We start from the raw sequence: 9,993 nt of genomic DNA on the forward strand, positions 1-9,993 counted from the left end.
GTGCATGGAAGATCTTTAAACCCATAATCCTTAAACCTGGATGGTGAGATACCCTATTTAGTGTGTGTTTCATTCCCTCCTCAAGGCAAATTCAATGGGAATAAGGTTGACCTGTTCCCCTTTGCCTTCCTATTTTTCCCCTCCATTGTAACCATTTTCCCTTGCCTCTTCTATATGAGATAGTTTACCCCCATTCTGTCTCTTGCCATCTCCTCTCATTGTACTACTCTCTCACCTCTTAATTTCACCTTTTAACTATCATCCCTTCCTATTAAATTGGCCCTGTGCCCTCTATCTATGTATATCTGTAAACATATATACACACATTCACATATGTATTCTTATGCCAATATACCCTCATATATATATTTCCATTTCCTTCAACTACTGAGAAAAGTTTCATAAGTTACAATTATGGTTTTTCAATGTAGGAATGTTAATAGTTCAGCTCTGATAAGTTCTTTATGATTTCTTTCCCCTGTTTACATTCTCATGCTTCTCTTGCTTCTTGTATCTGAATGTCAAATTTTTTATTCAACTCTGGTTTTTTCAGCAAGAATGCTTGAAAGTCCTCTATTCCACTAAATGACCATATTTTCCCCTGAAACATGATTCTCAGTTTTGCTGGGTAGGTGACTCCTGGTTTTAATACCAGCTCCTTTGACCTCCAGAATATAATATTCCAAGCCCTGTGATCCCTCAGTGTAGAAGTTGCCAGATCTTGGGTTATCCTGATTGTGTTTCCACAATATTGAAATTGTTTCTTTCTGGATACTTGTAATATTCTCTCCTTAATCTGGGAATTCCAGAACCTGGCTATAATATTCCTAGGAGTTTTCTTTTTAGGATCTTTTTTAGGAGGTGATTGGTGGATTCTTTCAACCTCTATTTTGCCCTCTCATTCTAAAATATGGGGGCAGTTTTCTTTGAGAACTTCCTGGAGGATGTTTTCTAGATTCTTACTTTGATCATGGCTTTCAGGTAGTCCAATAATTTTTAAATTATCTCTCCTGGATCTATTTTCCATGTCAGTGGTTTTTCCCATGAGATATTTCACATTGCCTTCTATTCTTTCATTTGTTTGGATCTGTTTAACAGCATCTTGATTTCTCATAAAGTCATGTATCAGCAATGCCATATTCACAATGCCTATAGAGATTACAAATATGCTGATATAATTATCCATCACAAAATACGTCAGGTTTGCCATTTGGGGAAATAAACTAGAAAATTTATTAAGATACCAAAAGACTGAGTCCCAAAACCAGAAAGTGAAAGCCATCAGAGTAGTTATGACATTGGCACAGGTAGATAAAGTAGAAAGCACCCACATTTTCAAGCCTTTAAAACAGAACAGGCTACCTCAGGCAAAGGTCCTCCTCTCCCCACTCACAGCAACCACCCAGCGTCCTGGAAGTGTGCTCCCAGCAGCTCCGGCCCCTGGCAGTCCTCAGCAGGAGTCCCAACTCAAAAAAAAAAAAAGGCAACTGCCACCAACTGCCAACCGCAGGACCGTTAGCTCGGCTTTTCACTTTCTCTTGCTCTGCTATGTCAGCACGTCCATGGGGCATGGGAGATCTTTAAATCCCATAACCCTTACAAGTCATTAGCTTCCATTTGCTCCAATCTAATTCTGAAGCAATGATTCTCCTCAGTGAGCTTTCGAGATTCTTTTTCCATCTGTCAAATTAGGCTTTTTAAGGCATTCTTCTCTTCATTGCCCTTTTGAGCCTCTTTTTTCCATTTGAGTTAGTCTGTTTTTTAAGGTATGATTTTCCTCAGTAAGGCTGTTGACTCTTGTTTTGTAATTTTCTTGCATTGTCCTAATTTCTCTTCCCATTTTTTCCTCCACTTCTCTTATCTGCTTCTTAATGTCCTCTAAGGCCTGTAACCAGCTCATATTTTCCTTTGAAGATTTTAGTGCAGGAGTTCTGACTTCACTGTCTTCCTCCTGTTCCATGCTTTGCTCCTTTTTGTCCCAAAAATAGGAGTCTAATGTTGGAATCTTCTGTCTGCTTTGTTTGCTTTGCCTGGTCAAGTCACCCCTCAGTCACTTGACCCATGAGCTTTTTGCCACAGTAGGACTCTGCCACCAGACAGGGGAGCTTTTGTCCCAAACGCTGGGGTTTTCTCAGCTGCTGGAGGTATTAGATGGGTGCCCTCTCTGAGGTATCCACATGCTCTGGCAAGCTGGACACACACCCCAGGAGCTCTACCCTAGACTGTAATCCAGATCCAAGCAGGTTAAAGCAAGAGTGATTACCCCTCAGAGTGGTGCTTGGTCCCCCTACACTCTGCAGGCCAGGATCTGAAGCTGCCAGGTGGCACTGGCTGGCTGTGCCAGAGTCTCAACAGCTTCTGGCTCTGGGGGCAAAAGCTACACACTGCCACTTACTGGGTCCCAAAGTTCAGACTGCACTGACCTCTCACTATGTCCTTCACATCTATGTGTTGATAAATCTCGAAATGGCCACAGCTGCTGCTTCACCTGGCGGCTGGTCAGGCCCTCCCTGGGGCTAAAGCATCTGCATAGGGCTGGGTTCGGTTCCCAGAGCACTGTGCTGGCCTATTCCTGCTGGCCTGCTGGGCTGTCCTCAGTGGGAGGTTAACTTCTCTGTGTCATTTTATGGGTTCTGCACCTCCAAAGTTTGTTTAGAATCCCCCTTTTACATGGATTGGGGAAGGTGGAATCCAGTGTCGCTCAGAGGTCTTGCTTCTACACTGGCATCTTGGCTACAACCCACCTTTCAAATATTCTTGATGAGAAAAACAGAGCTAAACAGAAAATTTGACTTTCAAATACAAGAAGCAAGAGAAGCATAAGAAGATAAACAGGAAAAAGAAAGAATATGGAACTTACTAAAGTTGAACTATTTACATTTCTACATGGAAAAACGATAATTGTAACTCATAAGCCTTTTCTCAATTATGGGGATAGTTGAAGAGAATATATATTTTTATTTATGTATACATACATATGTGTATGTATAGGAGGGTGTATGTGTATATAAATACATGTGTGCATGTGTGTATATGTATACATACACAGAGGCCACAAATCAGTTGAATAGGAAGGGATGATATCTAAAAAATTAAATTAAGAGATGAGAGAGGAATATAATGGGAGAATGACAAAGAGAAAGATAGATTAGGGTAAATTAACTCATATGAAAGAGGCAAGAAAAAATGGCCATAATGGAGGGGAAGAGCAGGAAGGTGAAAGGGAATGTGTCAACCATACTCTCATTGAACTTGGCTTAAGGAGGAAATAACACACACACTCAATTGGGTATCTTACCCTGCTGGAAAGCATGGGGGAAGGGAATAACAGGGGATATGATAGAAGGGAGGGCAGATTGGGGGAGAGGGTAGTTAGAAGCAAACACTTTTGAAAAGGGACAAGGTCAAAGGAGAAAATAAAATAAGTGGGGGGGCAGGATAAGATGGAGGATAATATAGTTAGTCTTTCACAATATAACTACTATGGAAACATTTTGCGTAACTACACATGTACAACCTATATTGAATTGCTTTTCTTCCCAGTGGGGGTGGGTGAGGAGGGAAGAATAGAAATAATCTGTAAATCAAAGTTTTAAAAACAAATTTTAAAAAATTTGTGTTTTTCCATGCAACTGGGAAATGAGACATACAGGCATTGGGGTATAGAAATCCATTTTTTCCTACTAGAAAATTAGGAGGGGTGGGGTAGGATATAAGAGAGAAGAGACTGGGGGAAGGATTATTCAGTAGTCTTGCTATCTTGAGGTGGGGTTAGGGGAAAGATGGGGAGAAAATTTATAACTCAAAATCTTGTGGAAATGAATGTTGAAAAATAAATAAATAAATAAAAAGTTAAAAAAAAACAACAACAACAACACCATATTCTGGTCCCAGCTCTGTTGTAAACTGCTCATAGGAACTTGGATAATTCTCACCTTTCTGAGCCTCTATTCTATCATTGCTAAAATGGGAATGATAAAATCATTTTGCTTTAAGGGGTACTCTATCTGTGGGAGACATGTTGAAAAGTTAGAGAAAAATAAGATCATGCTGGGGTGAGGGATATTTTAATATTCTCAGTATTCCTGCATTGGAGTCCTCCAATATCTTACTATAGTATGAAGGCAGCCTTGCATTCTCCAAGACTATACAAATGGAACCCTAGCTCTGACTGGACTTTGGTGAGAGTCTCTTCAGTTATCATCCAAGAAAGAACCTAGTGAAGTTCTGAGAAGCCCATGGATCAGACTGACCAACAGGTACCAAATATTTTTGGAGACAGGATTTCACAAAGAATGTTAACAAGTAGAAGGTTTGGGATGTGCAGTGGTTGAGAGGATGTCTTGGTAGTACTTCTAAATGTTTAACAATTGTCTCTCCAGGAAAAAAAGTATTCATGCCATGTAATTAACATTTTCTCCATAATTTTCTTATGTCTAGATAATCATCATAACAATATATAAAGTCCTGATACTTTCAGTCATTTTTATGTAATCTCTGACTCTCTGTGACCAAATTTTGGGTTTTCTTGGCAAAGATATTGGAGTGATTTCATATTTTCTTCTCCAGTTCATTTTACACATGAAGAAACTGAAGCAGATAGCGTAAAGTGACTTGCTCATGGTCACAGAGCTAGTAAAAGTGGCTGAGGTGATATTTGAAATCACCAAGATGAATCTTCCTGACTGCAGGTCCAGTATGTTATCCACTGCACCATCTAGTTGCCATTCCTCACATGAAGTGATTGCTAATTTCCAAAGTGTAAATACTCTGAATAATAATGTAAATAATGTAAATTTAGCAATCAGCTTTCAAGAACAGATACCAGAGGGGGACAGAGTCAAGATGGTGGAGTAGAAACAGGACTTCCATGGGCTCCCACTTCCACCTCCTCCAATTCATGTAAGAGGTGACTCTGAACAAACTTTTGAGCTACAGAACCCACAAAATGACACAGAAAGCTAACCTCCTGCTGAGGACAGCCCAGCAGGCCAGCAGGAAGCATCCAGTGCAGCATTTTGGGAGCCAAGCCAAGCCCATCATGAGCTGAAGTTTTAGCCTCAGGGAGGCCACAACCAGCCCCTGGCTGGAGGGACTTCAGATCACCAGCAGCTGTGATGGTTTGCAGAATTATCTATCCATAGATGCTAAGGACAAAGTAAGAGGTCAGTGCAGTGTGGACTTTGGTACCTGGGAATTCGGGAGTGTGGTTGGTCTCTGTCCCTGGGGAAAGACATGGCTGAGGCAGAGCTCCTGGCCTGCAGATTGTAGGGAGACCAAGCAACCAGTCTGAGGAGTAATCACTCTTGTTTTAACCAGCTTGGATATGGATTGCTGTCTAGGGTGGAGGTCATGGGGTGTGTGAACAGTTTGCCAGAGCATGGGGAGGCTTCAAGAGAAGGCAACCAACTAATAGCTCCAACAGCTTAGAACCTAACTCCAGTGATTGGGGCAAACCTCCTCCCTCTGGTAGCAGAACTCTACTGTGGCAAAAAGCTCAAAAGTCAAGTAATTGAATGGCAACATGAGCAAGCAAAGAAGTAAAGCAAGCAGAGTAATTTGACTTTAGACTACATTTTTGGAAGCAAAAAGTATCAAAGCATGCAACAGGAGGAAGTTAGAATCCTGCACCAGAAGCTTCCAAGAAAAGAATAAGCTGTCTATAAGCCATAGAGGAGCTTAAGAAGGATTTTGAAAACCAAATAAGAGAACTGGAGGGAAAATTGGGAACAGAAATGAGAATGATGCAGGAAAATTACAAAATGAGAGTCAACAACCTGAATGAAGAAAATAACACCTTAAAAATTAGAATAACTCAAATGGCAAAAGAGGCTCAAAAAAGCCAATGAGGAGAAGAATGCCTTATAAAGCTGAATTAGTCTGATGAAAAAGAATCTCAAAAGCTCACTGAAAAGAATCATTCCTTCAGGATTAGATTGGAGCAAATGGAAGCTAGTGACTTTAATCAACATATAATCAACAATTTAATCAACATACTATTAAATAGATCCAAACAAATGAAAAAAAATAGAAGGCAATGTGATATACATCATTGAAAAACCCACTGACCTGGAAAATAGATCCAGGGGAGATGATTTAAAAATTATTGGAGTACCTGAAAGCCATGATCAAAAAAAGAACCTAGAAATCATCCTCCAAGAAATTCTCAAATAAAATTGTCCTGATGTTTTAGACCCAAAGGGCAAAATAGAGGTTGAAAGAATCCACAGATGACCTCCTGAAAAAGATCCCAAAAAGAAAACTCCTAGTAATATTATAACCAAGTTCCAGAGTTCCCAGACCAAGGAGAAAATATTATAAGCAGCCAGGAAGAAACAATTTGAATACTGTGGAAACACAGGATCTGGAAGCTTCTACATTGAGGGATCACAGGGCTTGTAATATGATATTCCAGAGGTCAAAGGAGCTGGGATTAAAATCAAGAATCACCTACCCAGCAAAACTGAGTATCATGTTTCAGGGGAAAATATGCTCATTCAATGGAATAGAGGACTTTCAAGCATTCTTGATGAAAAAAACAGTGATGAATAGAAAATTTGACATTCAGATACAAGAAGCAAGAGAAGCATGAGAAGGTAAACAGGGAAAAGAAATCATAAGGAACTTATCAAACTATTTACATTCCTACAAGGAAAAACGATAATTGTAATTTATGAAACTTTTCTCAGTATAAAAATAGTTGAAGGGAATATAAATGTGTGTATACATACATACATATGTTTATATAGGAGGGTATATGGGTGTATGAATACATATGTGAGTGTGTGTATATGTGTATAGGTATACATAGACAGAGGACACAAGACCAGTTGAATAAGAAGGGATAATACTTAAAAGGTGAAATTTAGAGGTGAGAGAGGAATATAATGAAAAGAGATGAAGAGAGACAGAATGGGCTAAATTATCCCATATAGAAGAGGCAAGGGAAAACTGTTACAAAGGAGGGGAAGAATAGGAAGGCAAAAGGGAATGGGTCAACCTTACTCTCATTGAATTTGGCTTAGGAAGGGAATGAAATATTCACGGAATATGGTATCTTGCCCTACAGGAGAGTAGGGGGGAAGGGGATGAGAGGGGGGGATGATGGAGGGGAGGTCAGGTTGGGGGGGAGGGAAGTTGGAAGCACACACTTCTGAAATGGTAGAGGGTCAAAATAGAGAATAGAACAAATGGGGTCAGGATAGGATGGAGGGAAATATAGTCAGTCTTTCACAATATATCCACTATGGAAATGTTTTGCATAGCTACACATGTACAACCTATATTGAATTGCTTATCTTCCCAGTAAGGGTGGTTGATGAGGGAGGAAGGAAAAGAATCTAGAATTTAAAGTTTTTAAGTCAAATGTATTTTTTAATATTATTATTTTTATTTTATTACATGTAACTTGGAAATAAGATATACAGGCACTGGGGTATTGAGATCCATCTTGCCCTAATGGAAAGTCAGAAGAGGGATGTGGAAGGATATAGGAGAGAGCAGATTGGGGGAGGGGGTATACAGTGGGATCACTGTTTTGGGGTGGTGGGTAGTGTAAAGGTGGGTAGAAAGTTTGTAACTCAAAATATTGTAGAAATGAATGATGTAAACTAAAAATAAATATAAAATTTAATTAAAAAATTTTGATTGATAGTTATCTCACCTTAAAATGCTTATGATAAATTTAGGCAAAAATACAACCAGGTATCCATTCATCCCTGCTAGCTATTGCCTTCTATCTCTTGCCATTTTGGGGGCTAAAGGCCTTAAGAAAGGCATCTACAATTGGTGCCTCCACTTCCTTTCTTCTCACTATCTCTTTCCTTTCTTTTAAAAAATATTTATTTCAGTTTTAAACGTACACTTTTATAAGATTTTAAGTTCTAAACTTGCCTCATCCCTTGCCTCCCCATTCTCAAGACAGCATGCAATCTGAGGTAGGCTATACTTTTACAATCATCTTAAACATATTGGCACATTAGTCATGTTGTGAAAGAAGGATCAAAACAAAAAGGAAAAACCACAAGAAAAAATAAAAAGCAAAAATGAAAAAGAGAGAAAATAGTATGCTTCAATTAGCATTCACACTCCACAGTTCTTTCTCTGGATGTGGATAGCATGTTCCATCATGAGTCTTTTGGAATTGTCTTAGATCATTGTGTTACGGAGGAAAACTCAATCTAAAGTTGGTCACCACACAATGCTGCTATTACTATGGACTGTGTTCTTTTGGTTCTGCTCATTTCACTCAGCAACAATTCATGCAGTTTTTGCCAGGTTTTTCTGAAATCTTCCACTGTTTCTTATGTCACCTGTCACTGTCAATTATGTCATCTATCTTCCAATGCCACTTTTGTCATCCATTTTCTAATTTCACCTAGGTAACTATTGACCTATGCCTTCTTCCTAGAAGGAAAGAAGGAATAAAAGACAAATACATTTCATATCTCCTGATATCTATTGCTGTGGCGCTCAGACTGTGGCAGTCACTGACATGATATGTCAGTTGATCTCTTGTAACATGAAGTTCTATTCCCTTTCTATGGTACATCTACCCAGAGTTGTTTACTGCAAATCAAATGTTTAAACAGGTGCTTTTTCGGTATCAACTTTACACTGGTGCAACCTTGGTTTTAGGGGGAGTAGATGTTACTGGATCTTACCTGTACAGCATCTATCCTCATGGATCAAATGATAAATTGACCTATATCACCATGGGTTCTAGTTCTTTGGCAACAACAGTTGTATTTGAAGAGTAATTTAAACATCTGGAATCTTTAATGACTTGGAATCTGGGAGCAACAAAGATCTCTATGTCATCAGCAAGACCAATTGGACTTCCTCCATCCATTTTATATTCCCAACAAGAAAGGAAGCATGTTTGGCAAGTACAAATGTGAGAAAGGGACTATTGCTATTCTTACTGAGAGAATCACTTCCCTGGAAATGGAAGTGCTGGATGGAACAGCACCGACAATGGGCACTTCCTAAAAGGGCTTGCTTATCAACTCTGTTGAATTAGAAAGTGTGGGGTTGCCTCTAGGTCACCTTTTATAAAACAAACTCATCACTAATAAAAAAAATGGTAATTATGTAAGGAAAAAATGGAGCAGTTGGGTGTGGCAGTGGAGAGAGCACTCATCCCAGTTATAAGGACCTGTGTTCAAAGCCGCTCTCCAACATTTTCTAGCTGTGTGACCCTGGGCAAATCATTTACCCTCATTGACTCCAAAAATAGAAATAAAGTGGAGAGTCATTATGAGGGGTGAACTTTAAGGGACTTACAGTGATGTGTCATGTTTTCATAAGAGAATGAGAGGATAAAAACTCCAACATTAAAAAAATGTACAATTATCTTTTTTTTATTGTGCTACATTATGAAAATGCTTATTTTTTCCATAATTTAAAAAAATTTAAAGAAAGGGAAAAGAGAACTAAATTTCCATGGGTTGCCAAAGTTAAGGTGGTTAAAGCTTAGATTTGTGAGGGATAACTTGCAGTAAAATTTCCCCATTCTGAACATCCTATATACATTGTTATTACTACCTTATACTTTGTAACAAAGTTCAGTATTGTTTCATATATATATATATATATATATATATATATATGCATATATATGCCGTTGTGTATTTCAAGGTAATGTAAGAGCTATTGAGTATTAATACAATTGATTGGATTAACTATTGAGACCAAATTTGAGGGGTTTTTAGTTTGGGAAAAGGAATGGTAGTGTGAGAGGTAGCAAAGTGGTAAGTTTCTATAGCACTGTAAGAATTGCTGAAACAAGACTACTGATAAAAAGTACTAGACAGTAGCCTTGGCAAGAAGTTGGATTCCCAGTTCCCAGAGAACCCCTAGATAATACTAAAAATGAAATAATGTAGAATAAAAGGAGCTGACAGCAGCAGGTGGATTTGACAGATCAGGAAGCAGACAGTGGCCTTGGGACTCTCAGACCCAGATAAGGATACATCTCGGTTGGACTGAAGG

General features: G+C 38.9%; 1 pseudogene; it reads left to right on the plus strand.

Annotated features, from left to right (window-relative positions):
- Positions 1-8,991, plus strand: part of LOC138146580 (proteasome subunit beta type-7 pseudogene) — an 88,891-nt pseudogene extending 79,900 nt beyond the window's left edge.
- The last annotated feature ends 1,002 nt before the right edge of the window (positions 8,992-9,993 follow it).

The sequence above is a fragment of the Petaurus breviceps genome, unplaced genomic scaffold, assembly GCF_028583685.1.
Source record: "Petaurus breviceps papuanus isolate PSGF00001 unplaced genomic scaffold, PetGlider_PUasm1.0 90763, whole genome shotgun sequence".
NCBI classification, from domain to species: Eukaryota; Metazoa; Chordata; class Mammalia; order Diprotodontia; family Petauridae; genus Petaurus; species Petaurus breviceps.